This window comes from Schistocerca serialis, chromosome 7 (genome assembly GCF_023864345.2).
Source record: "Schistocerca serialis cubense isolate TAMUIC-IGC-003099 chromosome 7, iqSchSeri2.2, whole genome shotgun sequence".
Taxonomy (NCBI): Eukaryota; Metazoa; Arthropoda; class Insecta; order Orthoptera; family Acrididae; genus Schistocerca; species Schistocerca serialis.
The window spans coordinates 103,620,935-103,646,729 of record NC_064644.1 but is presented as its reverse complement, the minus strand read 5'-3'; positions in this window follow the sequence as shown (position 1 = coordinate 103,646,729).

The following is a 25,795-nucleotide window of genomic DNA, read 5'->3' as shown; positions in this document are numbered from 1 at the left end:
ACTTCTAATACCCAGTAGCACGTCCTCTTGCATTGATGCATTCCTGTATTCGTCGTGGAATACTATCCACAAGTTCATAAAGGCACTATTGACCCTGATTGTCCTACTCCTCAACGGCGGTTAATGTCGTCCCTAAGCAGGCCTTTGCAATCCATCCCAGGCAAGTTCGATAGGGTTCATGTCTGGAGAACATGCCGACCACTCTAGTCGATCGATGTCGTTATCCTGAAGGAAGTCAATCACAATATGCTGCCGATATGGTTGCACTATCGATCGGAAGACGATATTAAGGTATCGCATAGCCGTCACGGCGCCTTCCATGACCACCAGCGGCGTACGTCGGCCCCACATAATGACACCCCAAAACAGCAGGGAACATCCACCTCGCTGCACAGGCTGGACAGTGTGTCTAAGGCGTTCTGCTTGACCGGGTTGCCTCCAAACACGTCTCTGACGATTGTCTGCTTGAAAGCATATGCGGCATTCATCCGTGAAGAGAATGAGATAAGAATCATCGGCGGCATGTTGTTGGGCCCTTCTGTACCGCGCTGCATGCTGTCATGGTTGCAAAGATGGACCTCGCCATGGACGTCGGTAGTGAAGTTGCGAATCATGCAGCCTATTGCGCACAGTTTAAGTCGTAACACGACGTCCAGTGGCTGCACGGAAATCACTATTCTACATGATGGTGTAACTGTCAGAGTTCCTCCGAGCCATAATGCGAAGGTAGCGGTCATCCACTGCAGTAGTAGCCCTTGGACGACCTGAACGAGGCATGTCATCGACCGTTCCTGTCTCTCTGTATCTCCTCCATGTCCGAACAACATCGCTTTGGTTCACTCCGAGACGCCTTGACACTTATCTTGTGGAGAGACCTTCCCGGCACAAAGTAACAACGCGAACGCGATCGAACCGCGGTATTGACCGTCTAGGCAACACGAGCCGTGTACCTCCTCCCATGTGGAATAACTGGAACTGATCGGCTGTCGGACCCCCTCCGTCTAATAGACGCTGCTCATTCATAGTTGTTTACATCTTTGGTCCGGGTTCAGTGACATCTCTGGACAGTCAAAGGGACTAAGTCTGTGACACGATACCCACAGTTAATTTCTATCTTCAGGAGTTCTGGGAACTGGGGTGATGCAAAACTTTTTTTGATATGTGTAGTTGCATATTGCACAATTAAAATTTTCATAATAATCAAGTGTAAGGATGTCTCCTCTCGTTTTTATCTATGTATCCGAGAGGTCACTGTGCAGGGTTGATCAGTAAAAAACTGGGATTTTTCTTAAAGAATGTTTTATGAGAATGGAATACAACTCTTACTTGTTTTTTCAATGTAATTTCCCTCAGGTTCTGCGCATTTCCACCAGCACTGGACAAGCTTCTCAGTTCCATGTACAAAGAATTCGTAGGGGCATGTGCGCAACCTGTTGTACACTGCCGCCTGTATTTGCTCATCATCGCCAGACCTTGAGCCACTAGAAGCTTGTTTCAGTGAGTTAAAAATATTATGCTCTGAAGGTGCTACATTCATGGACCATGGGGGAGGGGGGGGTGGGCTAGCAGACGTACGTCAGGTCTCCTAGCACACATCCGTGCACCTTTCTTTACATTTCTGATGTCACCTGTTTTGCAACCCACCTCGCACGCACTTTCTTGAACATCAGTCGGTTATGAACAATATGGTGCGCTCATCCAACAGTGGCTTTTTGTACAACTTTTCCGGCTACTTACTGCGTGGACAACGTACATCAAAATCATTTTACCCTCCCTCCTATTTCCTTCGTGTATTGTACCTAAAGAAATAAAATAGGCGGTGCTTCTCTCTATACTTCTGAATCTCTCTCATTTTGCTTTTGTGGATGTTCATCACCAACAGCAATCTGATGTTCACTTTGCCTTTTCTGCGCACTACGATCTCCATCTTGTTGGGTACAGGGCAAGACGCGTGTCGTTAGTATGCACTAACACGCGTGTTGATAGGCATCTGGGCTTGTCTGTTACAAAGGGCGAGGTGGCTATAACTGGCCACCACAGATATATCCAGAACGAGTAAATATTTTGACGGATACTTCTCGCCAAGTTACAGCGGACTATTTTGCGAATTTATTCAGGCAAATAATTTTCAATGGTTGTAGCTCCCGAAATGACACATCAGATTTATTTTTAATGGAACATTGTTTTTTCGTGTGTCATTGGAAAGGGCCTTGGAACAGCACTTCTGCCACATAACGTGTTTAGAATTCTGACGTTTATAAAATGTTCAAACGTGTGTGAATTTCTAAGGGACCAATCTGCTGAGGCCATCAGTCCCTAACTCACACACTACTTAAACTAACTTATGCTAAGAACAACACACACACACACACACACACACACACACACACACACACACACATGCCCGAGAGAGGACTCGAACCTCCGACGGGAGTCTGACGTTTATAAATAGAAAGAACTGTCAATACAGTGTTTCGAACTATTCTTCACCCTTTCACCTGACCAAATGAGGAACGATAATGACAGCATTAATATTGATAATTTCGGAGAAATTATGTTAACTGTGCTACTACATATGTGACAGTAATGCATCTAGTTGTCCAATTGTTAAAGACAATGCGTGATTTCATCTATAAATGACAAAAAGTGTAACTGTTGCTTCCACAACGCACACTGCATAGTGGCAGAGGTTCGGATTTTTGCCTTCGATCCTGTGACTTGGATGCTGGTTTCAAACTTTAAAACAGCAGAGATACTGGCGTACACAGACTATACGGTATCTCATCTAAACTATCCTGACACAGTAGTGGAGTTTCATGTGGATGATATCCGTCCTTCGGCTTTATTCTTTCTTGAAACATACTGCAGACACATTCTGCGAGCTGGTTGAATGTCTGAGGAGGAATGCCAGCGCATCTTCCTCAAGAGCTGAAGTCACAGAAGACAGTTAGAGTCTTGAGGGAGTTCAACGTTCTAACTCATCCCAAAGATTTTCCATTAGATCCAGATCTGAAGCCTTGGCGGAAAGATCCATTTCCCAATGTTATTGTCCACAAGAAAGTAAGAAATTAAGGAGAGCGAACCTGGATAAGTTCAAAGAACGAGAAGTTGTTCAGAGATACAGAGCGAGATTTAGGCAACGGTTGACTAGAAAAGGGAAAGGAAGGTGAATGGATAGGTTTGAGAGATGAAATAGCGAAGGCAGCGGAGGATCAAGTTAGTAAAAAGACAAGGTCTAGTAGAGGACGCTGTATAACACAAGAGATATTAAATTTAACTGATGAAAGGGGAAAATATAATAATGCAGCAAATTAAGCAGGAGGAAGGGAACAGAAACGTCTGAAAAATGAGTTTGACAGGAAGTGAAAAGTTAAAGAGGTCTCTGGAGGAAAGAGAAGCTGGCGTATGAATATCAAGAGCTCAGATGGAAAACCAGTCCTAAGCAAAGAAGGGAAAGGTAAAAGGTGGAAGGAATATACATAGCTTCTACACAAGGGAGACGAACTTGAAGGCAAATTAAAGGAAGAGGACGCAGATGGAAACGAAATAGAAAATACAATCCTGCGACAAGAAATTGACAGACCATTTAAAGTCGATTCAAGGCCCCAGGAATAGATGACGTTTCGTCGGAACTATTGATAGCCTTGGGCGTCCGCCCTCGGTATCTGAATGGTCATCGTGACAGACTGTCAATCCTCTGCGCCGGGTTCGATTCCCGGCTGGGACGGGGAATTTTCTCCGCCCAGGGACTGGGTGTTGTGCTGCCCTCATCATCATCCTATCATCCTCATCGACTGCAGGTCGCTGAAGTGGCGTCAAATTGAAAGACCGGCACCCGGCGAAAGGTCTGCCCGACGGGGGGCCCTAGCCATACGATTAAATAAATAAAATAGCCTTGGGAGAGCCAGGTATGACAAAACTGCAACATCTGGTATGCAATATGTATGAGACAGGTGAAATACCACCAGACCTCCAGAAGAATGTAGTGATTCCAATCCCAGTGAAAGCAGTTACTGACAGGTATGAAAATTTGAACTACTAGTTTAATTAGTCATATTTGCAAAATATTAAATCGAATTCATTACAGAAGAATGGAAAAACAAGAAGAAGCAGCCCTCAGACCTCAGGGAAGATCAGTTAGTATTCTGGGGAATCTTAGGAACACGCAAGGCAACACTGACACTACGGCTTATCTTAGAAGATAAGTTAAAGAAAGGCAAAACTACGATTACAGCATGTGTAGACTTAGAGAAAACGTTTGACATTGTTGTCTGAAGGTAGCAGGGGTAAAATACAAGGAGCGGAAGGATATTTACAACTTGTATCAAAACCAGACGGCAGTTATAAGAGTCGAAGCGCATGAATGGAAAGCAGTGGTTCAGAAGTGAATGAGACAAGTTTGTGAGCTGTGAGCAAGCAATAAAGGAAACCAAAGTGTGGAGAATGATTTAAAGTCCGGGGAGAATAAATAAAAACTTTCATGTTTGTCGATGACACTGGAATTCTGTGAGAGACAGCAAAGGACTTGGAAGAACAGTTGAACGAAATGCACAGTTTCTTGGAAGGAGGATATAGTATGAACAGCAACACATTCAAAACAAAAGTAATGGAATGTAGTCGAATTAAATCAGAAGATGGTGAGGTAAATAGATTAGGAAACGAGACACTTAGAGTAGTAGATCCATTTTGCTGTTTGGGCAGAAAAATAACTGATGATGGCCGAAGTAGGGAGGATATAAAATGTAGAATGGCAGTGGCAAGATAAGCATTGCTGAAGAAGAGAAATTTGCTAACATCAAATATAGTGATAGGAAGTCTTTTCTGAAGGTATTTGACTGGAGTGTAGCCATGTATGGAAGTGAAACATTGACTTTAGAAAGTTTAGGCAAGAAGAGAATATAAGGTTTTGAAAAGTGGTGCCACAGAAAAATTCTGATGATAAGGTGGGTAGATCATGTAACTCGTGAGAAGACACTGAACTGAATTGGGGAGAAAAATAATTTTTGGCACAACTTGACGACAAGAAAGGCTCAGTTGATGGGATTTATTCCGAGACGCCACAGGATCAGCAATTTAGTATTGGGAGGAATTTAATCATACAGAATATCACAAAATGCAATATCCTGCAAAATCATTCAAAAATGTACATTTTCGCCGCAGTAATTTCATTAATACATCAGTTATAACAGGAACTACCTTCAAATGTGTATTCCGTTTGTACTTAGTCATTTGAATTCCAAATATTTCAACAAAGTTCGTTTTGTGCGTTTCCTAGTGTGACCTCGCCTCTTGTGATCCCCTCCGCCTCACGGACCGTTACGGAATTCCTAGACCCTGTAAATCTGCAGCTGCCATCCGTCACCAGCATCAGCCGCTCGCAACACTTCGTTAATGCATTGGGTGTCAAAATGAGTAGAGTGAAACGGAAGAAGCAAGTCCCCTAGACTTAGAACTACTTAAACCTAACTAACCTAAGGACATCACACACATCCATGCCCAAGGCACGATAAGAACCTGCGACCTTAGCAGCAGCGCGGTTCCAGACTGGAGCGCCTAGAACAGCTCGGCCACAACGGCCAGCAGAAGATCCATCAGAAATTGAGGAGTGTGATGAACAACTGAAGGGCGAACTCACTAACAGCACCAGATACCCCCCAAAAATTGCCTAACTATATGAACCTCCTCACAATTACATCCTGAGCACGATTTCCGCTGATTCCATTGCAACTGGAGGTGCGATATCCAGCACGGTACAAGATTTGTTGGCCTAAAAACAAATCATCATTGTGGTTGATTTAATAGATCTACTATATTCTATAACACACGGAATACACATTTGAAGGAAGTTTGGACTAATGATTGATTTATTAAGGAATTTAGGAGGTGTGTGAGAAAATGAATGAGACAGACAAGAGTGCAAGAGATGTGGCAACGCTGTGTTGTTCTACTTGTGGAGACCCATGTGTTTATCCTTTTCACATGCTCAGTCCGAGTTTCAGCTCCGTACAGCCATCAGGTGATTTTTGAAAGTGCCATCAGTGAAGTTGTGTTTCCGTTGTGTGTCACAAAAATGGAACAGCGGAATTTAGATCAAGGTTATGCAATGAGGTTTCGAGTTAAACTTCGAGAAGCCGCGAGTTTGACATTTGAAAAGCGAAATAGGCTTATGGGGAACATTCCTTACAAGAGCACAAGCTTCTCGTTGGCCCTAATCATTTTTGGACTGCAGAGAAAATGTAAAAGATGAAACTCACTGAGGGAGAGCTTCAACTTAAAAAATCAACAAAAACAATGAACGTCTGCGTCTTCTTCTGAGATTATAATGACGTTTAATAAAAAGGGTGAGCCGGCCGCAGTGGTCTCGCGGTTCTAGGCGCGCAGTCCGGAACCGTGCGACTGCTACGGTCCCATAGTGCTCAGAGCCATTTGAACCATTTTAAAAAGGGTGATAGGTGACCTCTTAGCCTTAAACACTTCCACCGTGCATCAAATTTTGACCGAAGATTTGTACAAGCGAAAGGCTTGTGCCAAATATGGTGTCTAGCAACCTCACAACTGAGCAGAAGGATAATCGAAGAGAGGCGTCCGTTGATCATCTTGAGAAGACGGCCACTGACCACGGATGGTTCAGTAGTGTGATCACAGGTGATGAATCCTGGATTTTTAATGTGATCCTGAGACAAAGCAGCAAAGTGAGGAGTGTCACACTGAGACAGTTCTTGATCGAAAAAAGCCCGAATGATCAAATTAAAAGACCGAAACCATGACGGTAGGGGTATCGTCCATAAAGAATTAGTACCTCCAGGACAAATGTCAAACAACTGCTTGACAAAGATGTCCTTGAAAGGCTGAGAAAAAGGGTGAATCAAGTGAGACCGGACACTGCAGACAAGTCGATGCTGCATCGTGACAACGCCCCATATCACACAGCCACTTCCAGCACGGAATTTTTTACCTCAAAAGGTATCGCTGTTGTTCCACAGCCCCGTAGTTCATCTGACCTGACTCCCTGTGACGTTTTTCTTTCCTCGAAATTGAAAAATGTCGTAAAATGATGTCATTTTAAGACTCTGGAGAACATTGAAAACAATATGACTGACACGTTAAACGCCCTACCAGTTGACGCCTTTCAACGATGCTACCAGGCCTGGGAACGAGTCCCCCGGTGTATAACTAAGAGAATTACTTTTAAGGGGGCAAACGTATTGTTTGAAGAAAACAAAAAAAGAAATAAAAACTTTGGTAAATAAAATATAAATCTAACTAGTTTTCTCATGTACCTCGTACTGTGATGAAAATGATTATTTTTGAGTACTTTTGCATTACATATACTGTTTAATAACACTCAATACGATGAAACTGAAAAAAGTACACAGGCAGGATATGATGGTAGCCTGATTCCTGGTCGCTGCGCTGCGCTCACTGGTCAAATATAAGTAACGTTGCGTGTACTGGATGTACGTGAAAAACTTCTGCGTTAATTTTATGGCAACTAGGGTCTGTCTCTCGAAAAGCCGCTAACCAGGTATTCAGGACAGGTCACCTACAACATACCATGTTCTGAGTCGTCAGTCTTCTGACTTATTTGATGCAGCCCGCGACGAATTCCTCTCCTGTGCCAATCTCTTCATCTCAGATTAGTACTTGGAACATAATCGTACATTCTAAAATATTTGCTGAACGTATCCAGATATCTGTTTTCCTCTACAGTTTTTATCTCCTACAGCTCCCTCTAGTACCCTGGAAACTATTCCCTGACGTCTTAATTCGTGTCCTACCAAACTGCCCGTTCTGCTTGTCTGTGTTTTCCTTGTATTCCTTTCCTCGCCGATTCTCCGGGAAACCTCGTATATTATTGCATTATCAGTCCACCTAATTTTCCACATTCTTCCGTAACACCGCATCTCAAATACTTCGATTCTCTTCTTTTTTTTGTTTCACTATCATATAATGCTGTGCTCCAAACGTACATTCTCAGAAATTTGTTACTCAAATGAAGACCTATATTTGATACCAGCAGACTGTTCTTGGCCAGAAATGCCCTTTTTACCAGTTATAGTCTGATTTTATGTCCTCCTTGCTCTGTCCGTCAGGGATTTTTTGCTACCTCGGTACCAGAATTCCGTAACTTCGTCTACTTCGTAATCACCAATGCTTATGTTAGGTTTATTTGGAATTATGTGTATGATGCTTATCACAAAGTCAGATGGTATATCGCCGGTCTCATACATTCTACACACCACGTTTTATTGCCACTTGCCCCAGTGGTTTTAAAAATTTTGATGGAATGTTATCTGTCCCTTCTGCCGTATTCGATTTTATGTCTTCCAAAGCTCTTTTCTTATTCTAACAGTGGATCCCCTGTCTCTTATCTATCGACTCCTGTTTCCTCATCAGATGAGTCTTCCCCCTCATACAGACCTTTACTGTACTCTTTCCATCTATCCGCCCTCCGCACTGAATTTAACAGTGGAATTCCCGTTGCACAACGACCTAAGTCTCACAGTTAATAAAATGTTCTTGGCTACCTTGCCATGGTGGAATGGATTTCACCTTAAATCTCAATATTTCGTCCTCATCTGCGGAAGTTCGACCACGACATAACAGCCGGAAACATTTTATTAATTGTGATATTTTCGTGCGTGGAAGTTTACATTTTACACGCACCGAAGTCCCACCAAAATCCGTGACTAACAGGCCTCGTGGTCCCATCGTAAGCCTCTTAACAGCTAAGATGTCTGCCTTGCGTCATCATGAGCATTAGCCAATCAGCACAACATACAACCTGTCGCTGGCGAAGGGCACGTTGAGAAGCTTCCCCGAACTTGGTCAGCTCTTTAACAGTTTGCGGGAAGCGTTCCGCGTACTGATGAGGGAAGAGCCGGGCGCCGGAATGAGGGGGCCTGGGAGCTAGTGCAGGCAGCTGCCGGTTACGGGGCTCAGCTAACAAGGCGGTCGCACAGTAGATAAACCCTGCCCCACCCCCGCAGCTGCGACTGGCGCCGGCGCCTAACAGGGCCCCGTTGTTTCTGCAGACTAAACGCGCTTGTCGCGTCCTGACGGACATTACTGCTAAATTCTGCCGGAAGGGACCTCGGGTGCAATGAACTCCCCAGCTGCGCAGCAGCTTTACTGCGTTTACACTTCCCGCATCCGAGGCGACTTTCAGGGTGGGTGGAACCTGCACGATACCCGTCGACACCGACCCCTGACGTTAAGACGTTGCGTGCTACACCGTATGTGCGCCAGGATTTGCAATACACGGTGTGCGTATTGCTACAGCAACTAGTATGCAAAATGTGGTGGAAACAGTCTAGGTTGCAGAGCTGACTTTATTGCTTTATATACGGTGAGTTCGAGAGATGGGAGAGATGGGTCAGTGGCGTATTTCACAAACGCAGCGCTGGACAGCAACTCCTGTTACACGCGAGGAAGTTCATTTGTGAACAAATGTGGTGCAGTAGTATTGCTGCCATTTTCGTATTACTTTTGGTAAGCCGGAAAGATTTGTCGGGTAGTTACATGATTTATCAGTATTAAGGTTTAGTTTGCACAATGCTGATGCAAGTTTTTACTGCGAGCTTGACAAATGTTTAAGCATGAAACTAACCTAAAATGGCCACCGAGTTCGCTACCTAGATATAGAAGTCGGGATGGTCCATATCTCCTAGACAATCGGGAGAGATGGATCAGCGTTATTGTTTGGGAGGGATGGGCCACATGTTTTAAGTGAGAGAGATGGAGCACAATTAAATTTAGACTCATGAGGTCAACAGAAACTACCGATACCAAATCATGAAACCCAAAACTACAACCACGTCCACAATCATCACTATCTCAAGAAGCACAACAAACCAACAAAATTGGAATCGAACACTTCCCTTGACCTGTTATCCTTACGACATCTCCACACACAGCCGTCCCTGATCCGAAACGCCGGAACTTTAGCAAGCCTTATTTCTTCACGACACATTGAACGCTTCACGATTTCAGCCAACAGGCCGAATAGCTGAAGAAATTTTATTAGAGACAACGCACTGTCCCCCATCATCACCGACAACCAAAAACTGTTGTCCTTGTCAGTCATATCCACCCCTACCAAAGACATAAACAAAGCGATTTACCAAAATTCACACACGACGAACGGAAAAGAAGCTACAATAACGTCGACATAAGAAAACCAAAATCATTAACTCACCGAAAAATATTCCGCTGAAAGCACAGCAACCACACACGTGCAATGCTATCAGGCAAATGAAACCCATACGCCACATAAAACGCTACCCATAAACACTCCACCAGAGAGGACCACCGACGACAACAATACGCCACCTGTAAAACGCCACACACGCAAACTAAACCAAAAGCATCACCTAACACACAACACAAAAACACACCACCAGAGAGCACCACTTCTTCATCTTGGACAGTTTCCAGCCACTGGCTGGGTCTGTCGGGAACACAAGCCACTCCATCGTGTTCTGTCTTTCCACCATTCCCCCTCTTCCACCTTCGTCCAGTTCTCTCCTCTTCTCGTCACACATTCCTTCACTCCCTTCACCCATCTATCTCTTGGTCTTCCTCTGGGCCTCTTCCCCTCCAGTTGCAGATCAAACATCCTCTTTGGAATTCTTCCCTCATCCATTCTCTTCATGTGTCCATACCACTGCAGTCTTGATTTTTCTATCCTGTCCTGTACTGGTTCCTCCTTTAGTCTTTCCCTCTCATACACATTTCGCAATCTGTCTCGTCTTGTTACACTCAACCTGCTCCTCTGGAACTTCATTTCACTAGCCTGTATTCTACTTTTGTCGCTTTTGTGCATTACCCATGTCTCACTTCCGTATGCCAATATGGGGACAAAGTAGGTTCGGTATATAATTCCCTTGGATTTCTGTGGCACCTCCTTGCTCCAAATAAGCCCCCTAATGCATTTGTAGAACTGCTCTGCTTTTCTGCACCTTTCATTTATTTCCATTGCGTTTCCCCCCTTACTTTCAATCATGCTTCCCAGGTACTTGAAGTTCTCTACCACTTGTAGTTTTTCCCCTCCACAAGTTATATCCACATTTGGCCTATTCTTCTTCCTTGTTGTGACAATTATTTCACTTTTCTTTGCAGAGAAATGCATTCCATATTGTGCTGCCGTTGCCTCCCATACATCTAACTTCTCTTGCATCTCCTTCTCGCAATTTCCCCATAACGTCAGGTCATCGGCAAAAAGCACTGCTTTCATTTTATGATCTCCAATTGCATCTGATACTTGCTGTAGGATTTCATCCATAACAATAATAAACAATAAAGGCGAAAGTGCACTTCCCTGTCGCAGCCCATTTTCCAGCTTGAACCATGCAGTACGTTCCCTCCCCACTTTCACACAACTCTCACTTCCCTCATACATTTTTCTGACTTTTCGTGTTATCTCTTCATCTATCCCTTTTGCGTTCAGCACATCCTAGATCTTGTCCCTACAGATACTGTCATACGCCTTCTCAATATCTAAAAAGGCCATGATTAAGTCCTTCCCGTACTCATAGTGCCTTTCCTGCAGTTGCCTTACCGCAAATATGAGGTCCGTTGTTGATCTTCCCGGTCTGAAACCATACTGCTCCTCTTGCAGTCTACTTTCAATACTGCTTCTTATTCTCTTCTCCAGGATCTTTTCATAGATTTTTCCACAGTGGCATAGCAGGGTGATTCCTCTGTAGTTCCACATCTCCTTTTATCCCCTTTCTTGAAGATCGGGACTATAATTCCCTTCTTCCAATCCTCAGGAATTCTGTTCTCCTTCCACACCACCCTCAGCACTCTGTATAGCCACTGGGTTCCTACTTGTCCTGCCGCTCGTATCATATCCACTGTTACTTCGTCCCAACCTGGTGCCTTGCCCCCTTTCATCCTCTTTATGGCTTCTTCCACTTCATTCCAAGCACCACTGATCACGTCAAAACCACACCTACAAACACGCCACTCTCTCAAACTATACTCTGCGCCGTCGTGACGTCACACATCACAACAGCCTTACATCACGGGTCAAAGCCGACGGGTGGAATCGGACGCTTCAGTTAACCCTATTTCAACAAGATAATGTCCCACACAAACATAGCGAGAGTTTCTATTGCTTCTGTTTGAGCTTGCCAAATCCTACCTTGGAGAGCAAGGTCGCTGGATGCCTCCCTAATTGAGAACCTTTGGAGCATAATGAACAGGGCCCTCAAATCAGTTCTGGATTTTGACCATCCAACGCGCCAGTAGAATACGATTTGGCACAATATCCCTCAGGAGGACATTCTACTACTCTACCAATTAATGCGGAGCCGAATAACTGCTCACATAAAGGCCAGAGATGGACTAGCGCGTTATTGACTTGCTCAATTGGCAAAACTCTTTCTCTTGAATAAATCATCCAGTTTTTATGAAAATGTAATAATTTATTTGTGTGTACTCTTACATCATATCAACCGATTTCCATCCCACTCGGAGAATTGCAGCGAATAGGCCATCTGAGGACTACGTTCCAATTTCAATTCTTCGTTCTTTGTGATTCTTTTTTCTTCCACTATGCTTTCTTCTGTTTTCTATGTTTCTTCTTACTGTCTTCAGACCATTGTGAACCAGTCTTTTTAGCTACACTGCCTTGGAATCCGTCCATTTTCAGTACTTTACCCCGAAAGGCTTCTCTGTTGTTTATATCTTCTGTTTTATATTCTCTCTAAATCCTTTTTTACTTCGTTGTCCCAGCTTGTTGTGGACTTCTCACCCGACAAATATTTGAAAATCTTATTAGTTAGTCTACTGTCCTTCATTCGAAATAAATGTCTAAAAAACATGAGTCTTCTTTTTCTCATTACGTTTGAAATATTTTCTGTATCTTGGTATATTTCAGCATTACTTCGTAACTTCCAACCTTTTGCTGTGGTCCTAATATTTTCCTTATAATACACCTATCTAGTATCTCTAACTTATCTAAATTATAGTTTCATGGCAGCCATTCGCTTGCATATAGGCATTTTGGCTTTACTATTGTGTTGTAATATCTTATTTTTGGATTTTCAGATAGGCACCTTTTACAGCAGAGATCTTTTTTATGTAACCTTTCCCCTATTGCAGATTTTCCCAAAGCATTTTCTTGGATTATCTCCTTTAGGTATTTGAATATTTTTTGCCCTCTTTATTTGGGCAATATGTTTTCAGGAATTTTGGAGCATCGTTAACGTTTGTTACAAATTTTGTTTTTTCTGCAAAAATTCTTAAACCAGTTCTGGTGGCTATTTCTCCAAGGAGATTTATTTGTGTTATAGCATATAACACATTTTCGGAAAGTGTAGCAAAATCGTCTGCAAATGCAAGACAGTTTATTTCGATGTTTTTGCTTCCTCTTCCTAGCCGTATAGATCGTCCGCGCCTGGTAGCTCAGTGGTCAGCGCGACAGACTGTCAATCCTAAGGGCCCGTGTTCGATTCCCGACTGAGTCAGAGATTTTTCTCCGCTTGCGGACTGGGTGTTGTGTTGTCCTAATCATCATCATTTCATCCTCATCGACGCGCAAGTCGCCGAAGTGCCGTCAAATCGAAAGACTTGCACCAGGTGGAGAATCTACCCAACGGGAGGCCCTAGTCGCACGACATTTACATTTACCGTATAGGTGAGATGTTGAGCTCAACAACTTCTTCGTTCTAAATTCCCACTCTTTTCTCTAACACACTATTAATAAAAGCTGAGAATAGGCCATTACCGTTTAGTACACATGTTTTTATTTTCAAAGGCTGTAAAATTTCTCCCTTAAATCTTACTTTATAGACTGTATCTGTAAGCGTTTCACGGATTAGGTTTGACAGTTTAGACTTTACCCCAAATTCTCGAATTATTTTATCTATAGTTTCTCTGTCAACGCAATCAAAAACCTGTTTGAAATCCACAAACATTTCTACAATGTCCCTTGAATTAAGTAATCTGTGGTAGGTTACTGACTTGAGATTAAATGTCTGTTCTGAGCACGACCTTCCCATCCTAATTTTATTTATTTTTTATTTTTTGTCTCAGAGTGTACTGGTGGTACAGTGTTCATTTTAAAACCTCATATATCCCTGGTGTTGAAGTTTTCACTAACTGTGGCGATTACTTTGCGGATACAAACAGAAAATGATGTCTGGCTCACGGGGCGGTGTCATTGTTCTGCTCCGCTTTGCAACCACGTGGATGGCGATGACCGAAAGGTGACCGCCGTGATTCAGCCGGCAGAGATAGGGCTGCGTGGGCGGTGACGGATGGGGTCCCCGCGCCACGTGTGCCTCTGGAGAAACATCGCCCTGCTGTCGGCTACTGCGCTGGCAGTCCCTTTTGTCTTCCGGGCAGAAAGGGAAGCGGCGTGGCGGAACACGGGTGTGCCAGCCAGGTGGGACGGTTCGAGGCGCTTTATGGCCCATTAAGCAATTAATCGGCCAGCGAGCCACACACCCGCACCATTGCTCACCAGCGACTTTCCAACACCGCTCCACTCGACCGTGCTCCTTCAAGGCCAAGGACCTCCTTTGGTGTCAGGTCGAGCATGTAGTGCTCAGCTCCGTAACCTGCTACACACTGCTAAACTCTAACCAGTATGTTTTAGCTGTCTTCCGTTATAGCTGCATTGTATGCCAGTTGAAGCAATGAATGGGTGTTGTAACGAATCCGTCATTAGGAATAAATACAAATACGTATTGCTACAAGGTATGTTGTGTAAACTTGACTAAATATAAAGGGTGATTAAAAAAGAATACCACAACTTTAGGAATTTAAAACTCTGCAACGACAAAAGGCAGAGCTAAGCACTATCTGTCGGCGAATTAAGGGAGCTATAAAGTTTCAATTAGTTGTACATTTGTTCGCCATTTCAGTCAATAAAGTTTTTGGTCCCTTTTTCTTCGAAGGTGCTACTGTAACTGGACTACAGTATCTGGAGATGTTAGAGAATTGGCTGTTCCCTCAGCTCGAACAAGAAGCACAATAATTCATATTTCAGCAGGATGAAGCGCCACCACATTGGCACTTATCTGTCCGTAACTACCTGAACGTCAACTACCCGAGGCGATGGATCGGCCGCCAGGCAGCCCGTGACAGAGCACTTCATCACTGGCCTCCAAGAAGCCCTGATCTTACCCCCTGCGATTTTTTCTTATGGGGGTATGTTAAAGATATGGTGTTTCGGCCACCTCTTCCAGCCACCATTGATGATTTGAAACGAGAAATAACAGCAGCTATCCAAACTGTTACGCCTGATATGCTACAGAGAGTGTGGAACGAGTTGGAGTATCGGGTTGATATTGCTCGTGTGTCTGGAGGGGGCCATATTGAACATCTCTGAACTTGTTTTTGAGTGAAAAAAAAACCTTTTTAAATACTCTTTGTAATGATGTATAACAGAAGGTTATATTATGTTTCTTTCATTAAATACACATTTCTAAAGTTGTGGTATTCTTTTTGAATCACCCTGTATTTTTTATCGAAATATGTTTATTGTAAAGCTTAAAACTAGGAATACAAACTAAAAGGAGGGGGGGGGATACTCTAGCCCACTTTTTGTAAATGTTGTAGTCTAGTCGCGTACTTTATATTCTAAAATTCTGAAAAAGTTTTTAACGTTTTTATTTTTTTAATAAGTTCTTCTACCATTTTCTACAATCATTTTAAATTTTTTCAGATACACTTAATCCAGTAACATAAGATTAATTCTTATTTTTTTACTTTACACCTCTAGTTCGCAGGACCAAATTGAGGAGCAAATCTCGAAGGTCATGGAACGTGTCAGTAGATGAAATTACAACACAAAAGTAATAACAGATGTTTATGAACCCAAAAAAGCCATAAATTTAAATAATCAACAATTTAACACAGGAATCAGCTTAATTTTTCAAGTAACTCTTCGGCAGAATAGAAGAAGTGATCCATGAGGAAACTCTTCAGTTTAGGTTTGGAAGCGCGTGGATTACTGCTAAGATTTTTGAATTTTTCTGGTAGCTTATTGAAAATGGATGCAGCTGTATACTGCACACCTGTCTTGCACAAGAGTCAAGGAAGTGCGATCCAAATGCAATTTGGAAATTTGGGAATTTGTGGTAATGTATTATGGAACCAAACTGCTCAGGTCCTTACTTAATCTAACTTAAACTAACTTACACTAAGGACAACACACACACCCGTGCCCGAGGGAGGATTCGAACCTCCGACGGGGGGAGCCGCCTGGACCGTGACAAGATGCCTGAGACCACGCGGCTACCCCCCGGGGCGATCCAAATGCAGATTGGATATCTGCCTAGTATTAACTAAGTGGAAGCTGATAATTCTTGGGAATAAACCGATATTGTTAACAAGAAACGACAGTAAAGAATATTATATATATATATATATATATATATATATATAGGGTGATTCACCTTACATTACTGCTGGATATGTTTCGTAAACCACATCAAATACTGACGAATCGATTCCACAGACCGAACGTGAGGAGAGGGGCTAGTGTAACTGGTTAATACAAACCATAAAAAAATGCACGGAAGTATGTTTTTTAACACAAACCTTCGTTTTTTTAAATGGAACCCCGTTAGTTTTGTTAGCACATCTGAACATATAAACAAATACGTAATCAGTGCCGTTTGTTGCATTGTAAAATGTTAATTACATCCGGAGATATTGTAACCTAAAGTTGACGCTTGAGTACCACTCCTCCGCTGTTCGATCGTGTGTATCGGAGAGCACCAAATTACGTAGGGATCCAAAGGGAACGGTGATGGACCTTAGGTACAGAAGAGACTGGAACAGCACATTACGTCCACATGCTAACACCTTTTTATTGGTCTTTTTCACTGACGCACATGTACATTACCATGAGGGGTGAGGTACACGCACACGCGTGGTTTCCGTTTTCAATTACGGAGTGGAATAGGTGTGTCCCGACATGTCAGGCCAATAGATGATCAATGTGGTGGCCATCATTTGCTGCACACAATTGCAATCTCTGGCGTAATGAATGTCGAACACGCCGCAGTACATCTGGTGTAATATCGCCTCAGGCTGCCACAATACGTTGTTTCATATACTCTGGGGTTGTAGGCACATCACGGTACACATTCTCCTTTAACGTACCCCACAGAAAGAAGTCCAGAGGTGTAAGATCAGGAGAACGGGCTGGCCAATTTACGCGTCCTCCACGTCCTATGAAACACCCGTCGAACATCCTGTCAAGGGTCAGCCTAATGTTAATTGCGGAATGTGCAGGTGCACCATCATGCTGATACCACATACGTCGACGCGTTTCCAGTGGGACATTTTCGAGCAACGCTGGCAGATCATTCTGTGGAAACGCGATGTATGTTGCAGCTGTTTGGGCCCCTGCAATGAAGTGAGTACCAATGAGGTGGTCGCCAATGATTCCGCACCATACATTGACAGTCCACGGTCGCTGTCTCTGTACCTGTCTGAGCCAGCGAGGATTGTCCACGGACCAGTAATTCATGTTCCGTAGATTCACTGCCCCGTGGTTTGTGAAACCCGCTTCATCGGTAAACAGGTAGAACTGCAACGCATTCTCTGTTAATGCCCATTGACAGAATTGCACTCGATGATTAAAGTCATCACCATATAATTGCTGATGTAGCGACACATGAAACGGGTGAAAGCGGTGACGATGCAGTATGCGCATGACACTACTTTGACTCAGCCCACCGGCTCTCGCAATGTCCCGTGTACTCATGTGTGGGTTCACGGCAACAGCAGCTAACACACCAACTGCACCCGCTTCTCCTGCGACGGGCCTGTTACGGAACCGTTTGCGTGCTACGACCATACCTGTTGCATACAGTTGGCGGTAGATGTTTTGCAATGTGCGGCACGTTTGGATGCTCTCTGTCCGGGTACCGTTCTGCATACACCCTGCAGGCTTCAGCTGCATTTCGTCGACACTCGCCATACGTGAGTATCATCTCCGCCTTTTCAGAGTTCGAATACACCATGGTCACATTTCCTACACTATCACAGACGTCTGGTAACACGGTGTACTACATTTGGTCTGCGTGCGGAGACGAATGCAGAATAACAATAGCAGCAAGCGCTACATGCGGCCACTGCGACAGCTAGACCAAACCACAACAGTGCACTACAGCCACACTCGTAAACACGGTCGCCATCGTAAACATGTCCCTGCAGATGCTGCTCGCCGACCGTGGCCCGTGTTTGTTACAACACGCAACTGAACGTCGGAGGTTTCAAGCGTCAACTTTAGGTTGCAATATCTCCAGATGTAATTAACATTTTACAATGCAACAAACGGCACTGATTACTTATTTGTTTGTATGTTCAGATGTGCTAACAAAACTAACGTGGTTCCATTTAAAAAAACGTAGGTTTGTGTTAAAAAACATACTTCCGTGCATTTTTGTATGGTTTGTATTAACCAATTACACTAGCCCCTCTCCTCGCGTTCGGTCTGTGGAACCGGTTCGTCAGTATTTGATGTGTTTTACGAAATATATCCAGCGGTAATGTTAGGTGACTCACCCTGTATATATTGAGACACCAATGCCAGAGTACCCAGACTAGTGAACAGGGGTGAGCATAGAGTTTCCCACCCTAGCAGTAGAGGCGACTTTTCATAATGAATGTCATAATCAATATTTTCATATTATGAGTACCGCTTCCACATCAGTAAATCTTTATATTATTAATAAAAATCAAAAACAATTCATGTAATCTCTATTTTTTTAATATTTTTTGTTAGGAGGCTGATCGTGACACATTCCAAAATCTGCGGCTACAGTATTTGATGTTAATTATTGACTAAAGCATTGTTGATATTGCTGTGGTCTTCAATAGAAAAGACTGACTTGATGCAACTCCCCTACTCAAGCCTCTTCATCTCCAAATAACTACTGCAATCTACGCCCATTTGAACTTGGATGCTGTATTCATCCCTCGGTATCACTTTACAATTCTTACCAACTACACTTGAATCTAATACTACATTTACGACTCCTTGAGGCCTCAGGTTGCGCTATAAATTTCTTTTTTCCCCAAACGAATGGTCTACCTCCTCACTTGTAATTCGATCTACCCATCTATTATGTAGCCTTGAAAATAGCCTGTATAACGGAGGAGTGTTCCAAACGCAGAGCTGTCATTCGATTTATTTTGACGGAAGATCAGAGCATCGGAGATATTCGTAAGTGACTGCAGAATGTCTTTGGAGAACTGGCAGTTAACAAAAGCATGGCGAGTTGGTTGGGCGAGGCGTCTGTCATCATTGTAACAAGGTCGCGCCAAATTAAAAGAAAATGTGACGAGATTTCAAGTGAGGCATGTCGTCCCAGACAAAGATCACTGCGCGTTGTTTGACGAGAGTATATTTTCTAGATTTCCTGCAGACACAGTTCTGCTGCTGGATGGTTAACAGGTGCATCACAGTGTGTGAGTGAAATGGCGCGACAACAGGAAGCGTTCTCCAAAGTTGATATAAGTGGTACAGTGCGATTGTTGTGTGCTAAACTCTAAATTTCACACAGAGTCACCGTGAAATTTTGCAGTATATGGAGTGTCGCGTCATGCAGTAGTGCAGTGCTGCCAACAGTCTGATAAAAGCCTCACAGACGTGGCTAATGCTCATTGGGGAGGAAGGCCAATGACATCGACCACAGAGAGAATGTCTCAGCAGTCCCAGCAGGCGTTAGGGCGGTGAGGGCGTAGACACAGCGGTTGTCAAATGGCTCCGTCATCAAGGAGTGGACTTCTGTCGACGAGGAAGTGAACTATTGGCACAATGTTTCGAAGTGCCACTTTGAAGTGTAGTACTGCATTCAGTAAAAGTTACTTCACCCCCCTATAATAATGTGTACTTTAGTTTCTGAAGTCCCCTCGTACTTGTGGACATAACCTAGACCTCGGGATATGACACATTTCAGTCTATCATCACAACGTACATAGAAAAACGATAATCTAAATGCAAAATGATTGATGTCAATACCCTTCATATCTAGATGCAAAGTAATAACCTTAAAACTATGTGACCTAGCTTCACTAGATATATCGACATATGCTTGATTTCTAACAATTTTACTAAAGGCACTGCTAGTATAAAGTAGCGTAAGTTTCCTATATTACTGCCTATATACAGAATGTGACGATATCTGGAAAGGCTTCAAAGCAACAACCGTAATACTGTACCACTTAAGTAACAATTGTACCAGTGCCATCTGCAGTAAAAGACGGGCACTTACTGCAGGCATGATGTGCAGCGGCGCTCAGTGTATTAGATCGGAGGAGGAAGAACGATGCCTCCAGCGTATTTACCACACGACGGACTATGTACAGACTTTATCCTGCCTTCTGTCCACTGGTATATGCTACACAGACCTGCCATGTAATTAATTTATATCTTTTTCCGTTTTCTTACCCATACAGGCCAACTACTAAAATTTTTTCCGTATTTTAATATATTTTAGTCATCCATTGGTTATTGGGTGATATGATTCTAACGTATGACATGAGCACATACCTGCTTCAATTTATCTTACCAGTTGCAAGTTGGTGTCAAGCCTTTCTAAAACAGCTGTAATGTACGTCAACCTGAATATCCCTTGTATTAGGCAAGACGGACACCAAGACAGCGTAAATCAGGCAGAATTTGACAACTTTCTTCTTCGGCATAAAATTTGTTATTTTTTCAACTTTTTTAACTTCCGACATCATGTTCGTATAGAGTACCAAATAAACTTGCGTACAATATGTTATTGAGGCACTGCCACTTAAAATACAAGAGAAAACATAAATTGAAAATGTACATGATGAGTCCATTTCACCCAAGGTGTATGGAAATGATGGAACAGTGTACTGGGAGAGACAAACGATAAAAAAATGGCTATACATGCAGAAGAGAGTCAACTAAAATTTCATTTATTCGTTTGGGATATGTTGTAATGAATACAGAATTATACTGCGAGGGATATACGGAAAGTAAGGAACGATCGGTCGCAAAATGGAAACCACAGTGAAAATCCGATGAAGTTTTGCACACGTGTGTTGGGCAGTGTCCCTAGTATGCCCGTCGATCGCGTTACGTCGTTCGTTTTAGTTCTGAGCACACAGGGAGCACATAAAGATACCTAGAACAATAATGTCTCCTGCCAAGTACGAGGGCCTGGTGAGAAGTTTCGCCTGAAGCTATGCAGCCAACATTACATAACTGTCGTGCCTTTTCTTCTTTAAGACAATTATCCACCGCATTCTGTAGGGGCAATGAAGATTCTCCTGCATCGTTTTCAGTTGGAAATGTTTGGTTACCCACAATACAGCCCGTAATTGTCTCCCTCTGAGTTTCATCTCTGCTCACATGAATCGCTGGCTATGAAGACAACACTTTGGCACAGACAACGAGCTGTAGGCCAGCGTAGAGAATTGGCGGAAAGCACTGGCGGCTAACTTCTATAACAAGGGTACTGGAAATTTGGTACAACGCTACGACAAACGTCTAAATCGTATCGGTGACTATGGAGATAAGTAGCTGGAAGTTGTAGCTAACTATTGCAAATAAAACAGTTTTGATTTTCACTGTGGTTTCCATTTCGCGACCTATCGTTCCTTACTTTCCGAATAGCCCTCGCATAAAATATTTTAGTCCTAATCAGTTTGATTAGTTTATTACAAATCTTGATTCAAAGTTGGCTTTTCTAATGAGCTGTTGGTTTTGTTCAAGCATCAGCCTGTCTTTCTCTCACCGCAACAACTACACTTATTACCAAATTTTGACCATCGTGAACAGGCAACGCAGTGAATCCAATCGTCATTTTTATTAGTCTCGTGATAGATTTCGTTACAGCCAACTCATTCACTCTCCTCTCACTCATCAAAGTTATTTTCGTAATCTTCTACAATGTCTGCATCTCATGAACACAGATAGCTATTTGCAGTATTTTTCTTATTTGGATTCTTCAATCCATTTTTCTCTCGATTGGCATTTTTCTTTGATGATCTTTTTGTCCCTTTTTCTATTTACTTTCTTTTCTTATCCTTCTTTTTCTTTTCAGTTTCAATGTTTTCAGCAGAGTTTATCCCTTTGAATACAGTTGTTGCCTTCCTCTTAAAAAATTCGTTGGCTTACAAACGGAAGGAACAGGTGATATTTATTCCAAAAGTGTTGGTTTAGAATTATTCAGTTTTGAGGCGGTAATCTTGCAAGTTTTAGGTTTACTAGGAGTGGTATCGGAAGTTGCGTCAGTGAAGCAATTTGACTTGTCAAGAAAGTCTCTTCGGGTTTGCTGCCGGATCATAAAATCAACTTGACTCGATATTTCGGCGATCCAACTGGTCACCATCTTCAGGGGAATGCTGCTTCGCTGATGAGTCCCGCTAAGAACTGACGCCAGGCTGCAAACCGACGTCCTATATAGGCCACCGTTCAGTACACGCCGCATGCCCCGCCCGACACGGTTGATGCCCTCTAAGACTGCGAGGTGGCGCCGCCCTTAGTGGAACACTGCTGGCAACGATGTATCGCACTCAGGGCCGCACCGAGCAACGTTCACTTTTGATGCGGGATAGTACAGGATTCCACGTCCTGCTAAGAGGAAACCCATTGCCTCTGTTAATTAAATTATCCGCCAACCTAATTTCAATCGCCTCTTTATAGACACTGTTCCAAAAACCGGAAATGTTGGCAACTACCTCAGTTTCGTCAAATTTAATACCGTGTCCCTCATTTAAGCAGTGTTCTGCCACTGCCGATTTTTCTGGTTGTTGTAGCCTCGTATGACGGCGATGTTCCACACACCTGTCATGAACTGTGCAAATCGAACGGCCAATGTAAGCCTTCCCACAGCCTGGCGTCAGTTCTCAGCGGCACTCATCGGCGAAGCAGCATTATCCTGACGAAGGTGACCAGCTGGATCGCCGAAATATCGCGTCAAGTTGATTTTAGGATCCGGCAGCAAACCCGAAGAGACTTATTACGACGGAAAAGCCTACGAAGCCACAATTTGACTTGTGCTCGTAACTCTGTTCTTTTGATGTGCTTGGGCTCAGTAGGCCTTTTGATGAGCTTTGAAGTGGTGAGGTTCGCCTGTGTCTGAGATTGTGCTCTTCCATTTGTTGGCACAAACATATATTCCAACAAATATGCACAGAGTATGATTGCACCCATCTTCAGTGGGACTATTGCACATGCCATGAGTCAGGTCAAGGGAAGTGTTCGATTCCAGTGGATATTGTTTTTGGGAAGGTTGTGGTCTTTTTATTTTATCGTTTTTGTCGTTTGGTTTAGTGGCGTTTGTTTATTTTTAGTTTGTCCCCACCCAAAAACCCCCAAATTCCCTCGGTTGTCCCGTTACATTCATTATATTTTTGGAGATATATGTATTTGATGGTTTTTCTATCTATTTTTGTGTTTGTTGTCATGTTTACGTTATGACGTCATAGTCGCGATATGGGAGTTGTTGTGAATGGTAGTTTCCGCCATATTTGTGACATCGAACAAAGCAGATAGGTGGAATCGGACGTTTCCGTTGACCCGCTGAAATATAAGCACGGGATGGCTTGGCAGGAAGGGCAACCAAACGGGGCGTAGACTGTCACCGACGTACGGCTGTGCTGTGGGGGTGTCTCAGATGACAGCCAAAGACGTCCTGCTACGAAAAGAAACGTCAGTTCAGGCCATCACTCTTGGTTCTCGAGCCGTATGGTGGGCGACAATCTGGTTGGTATCCCTAGAGACGCCCTAGACGGCGGTGGGATACCAACATGACTTTGGCCCCCCATTCGAGAGTGATGGTCTGAAGTGTCATTTCTTTTCATAGCAGGACCTCTTTGGTTGTCATCCGCGGCACCCTTCAGCACAGCGGTACGTGAACGATAAGGGCCAGAGGTGGACCAACGTGTTATTGACTTGCTCAATTTGTGAAACTCTTTCTCTTGCCTAAGTCATCCAATTGTTCCGAAGCTGTGATTATTTGTTTACCTGTAGGTGTACATCACGTCTACCTATGTCAGTCCTATTCGGGTAATTCCTTCGTGGTGCGCCGTATTTTTTTTTTCTTTTACAGTGTGTTTTATATAGACTTAGATAACCTGACAACTGTTGGATTGACAGGGGTGGGCTAGTATCGAGCACACCCCGTTCCCCAGCCGCAGTCCTATTGATTTCATGGCGTTTTGTGTACAAGACAGTCAAGGAGACTCCAGAAGAGTTGGTTGCCCGTTTGGAATTCTCTTGCATGTTGTGAGTAGGAGGAGGATATTGGTGTTTAACGTCCCGTCGACAACGAGGTCATTAGAGACGGAGCACAAGCTCGGATTAGGGAAGGATGGGGAAGGAAGTTGGCCATGCCCTTTCAAAGGAACCATCCCGGCATTTGCCTGGAGTGATCTAGGAGAATCACGGAAAACCTAAATCAGGATGGCCGGACGCGGGATTGAACCGTCGTCCTCCCGAATGCGAGTACAGTGTGCTAACCACTGCGCCACCTCGCTCGGTGTTGTGAGTAGGCTGTTTATGTTTTTATAATGGAAACTCCACGTAGTGCTCTGTATGAAAATCTCTGACTGCGCTGTGTGCAGTCTGTGGCTGGTTGGACTCATTGTTGGAATATTCGCGAGTGTAGTGTTGGGCAGTTGGATGCGAACAGCGCGTAGCGTAGTGCAGTTGGAGGTGAGCCGCCAGGAGTGGTGGATGTGGAGAGAGAGATGCCAGAGTTTTGACTGGTTACTATAAGATCTGGAAGTGATGACTTTTGAACACTATTAAGGTAAATACATTGTTCTCTATCAAAATCTTTCATTTGCTAACTATGCCTATCCGTAGTTAGTGCCTTCAGTAGTTAAAATCTTTTATTTAGCTGGCAGTATTGGCGCTCGCTGTATTGCAGTAGTTCGAGTAACGAAGATTTTTGTGAGACAAGTGATTCATGAAAGGTATAGGTTATTGTTAGTCAGGGCCATTCTTTTGTAAGGATTATTGAAAGTCAGACTGCGTTGCGCTAAAAATATTGTGTCAGTTTAGTGATGATCAGAATAAGTAAAGAGAGAACTGTCTGAGTACGTTCAGTTTTACTCAGCTGTCTTTGCATCAAATAACGCAAGAGCTTTTCCAGCACAGTCATTCATAATTTTTCTAAGGGGACGTTTCAATGTAACCAGGTATTCTATATTTCTTACATTTCGTATAGCAACCGTGTCAAACCTTTTAGCTTACCTGGGCCACACTGGAAGAAGACGAACATTTCTAGGCCACACGTAATATATTTAACTCGAACAGCAAAAGAAATGGCTGGGGGCAAAGTTGAATTAACCTGACATTTTAGGGTGAGATTAGGAATCATGCAACATTTGACTTATAATTTGAGAAACCACGAGTAATATATGAAATCAGGTTCGATTGAAGTGGCTGCAATTGTCATGATATTCCCAAGGTGTTCACCTGAGATTTTGGTTCTGTTTTTCCTATTCGTGTGCTTCACTCTTGAAAATAACTGTTCACCAACGTTCATGTTTCCAAACAAGGATGACGTAAGTAACACCTGTGCAGCAAGGGATATCTGTCTCTGGGCAGGTATGTTTTGTAATGGTCCAACAAAATACGTGATCGAATTTTTCTTTCAGGTGGAAGTCAGACTACAACTCTACGCATTTCATCTGAAAATCTTCTGACAACGTATCTATATTACCTGTAAAAGGTGTCGCATAAAGAGGAAAAATTTCATTGTTTTTTCGAAAATCCTGAAATCTATTTCCTAATTATTCTACCAGATCGAAAGGTACGGCTGCGTATTTCATTCTG